This window comes from Daktulosphaira vitifoliae, unplaced genomic scaffold (genome assembly GCF_025091365.1).
Source record: "Daktulosphaira vitifoliae isolate Bord-2020 unplaced genomic scaffold, ASM2509136v1 Scaffold_4, whole genome shotgun sequence".
Taxonomy (NCBI): Eukaryota; Metazoa; Arthropoda; class Insecta; order Hemiptera; family Phylloxeridae; genus Daktulosphaira; species Daktulosphaira vitifoliae.
Window position 1 is genome coordinate 9915110 of NW_026099575.1, and position 1129 is coordinate 9916238.

Below are 1129 nucleotides of genomic sequence, written 5' to 3' on the forward strand. Positions count from 1 at the left end.
CTGACTTACTGAACACCCTGTATATTATATTAAATATATGAGTAGTTAAGGTCACGGGTATTTAAATGCCCGGGTATACACGGATGTTTTTACTACACGGAATTTAACCCCGTCATAGGTAAAAACACGGGTACCTGTGTAGTTCGTTACACGTGTAATCGCGACCTCTATAACAGACCTAAGAGCCCTCTGGGATCTGTTCAGCCCTTTGACAACCGTCAAAGAGTCACTTCTATTTTTCTCCTCTGGCGTTCAGACTTAAGTGCTCGGCTTTGCTCCTTTTTTTCTATTTTATATTGTGACTTGGTGTCTTTATTCTTACTATAGTTCAATAGTTTAACTTAAGATGAATTCATGTTAGAACAATTATTTAAATCAATTACAATATATGCGTATATAACAAACTATTTTTTTTCTTATTTAATATCTAATAAGCCTAAATCTATTCTTCTCCTCTTTACACTGTGGAACTTGATTTGCAGCCAAGATATATCAGGTAAGAGTAGTTTAAACACACTAACTACAATTAATATTAATAACTAATAAAAACACATTAAATTATAACTAATTATTTTTCTTCTTTCGCTTAAATATATCTTCATTTTAACATCACACATTTTATACATCCTTCTATTAACTTACTTACACTGCCTACATTCCACTCTTTTTATTGGTTATTACAAGTGGCGTTCAACTAGTGGCTCTTAACTCACTTAATATATGTAAAGGGACATATTTTAACATATATTCTTCTTCATATAAATGACTGAACTATCAAAACAATTATTAAAATTGTAAAACGTATGTTAATACAAGTATTTCAACAATCCACCAACAAACATATATTAAATATTCATTATTTAATGATATACTTATCTGATATTCTTTGAACTTCCACTTTACTACTTAATATTAATGTAAAAACACCCACACGATAGAAAATTTCTTAAGTTTATCAGTAATATCAATGTATGCAGATCTAGTAGTAAAACAATATAATCTAGAGAGAAAACTATTATTGCAAAAATTAACCTTAGTTTCTTATTTCTTATAGCTTATCCGAATTCGCTTTTCTCATGAGTGATACATAATGCTGGATATACAGTATTAAAAGCAGGCGAAATAGTAT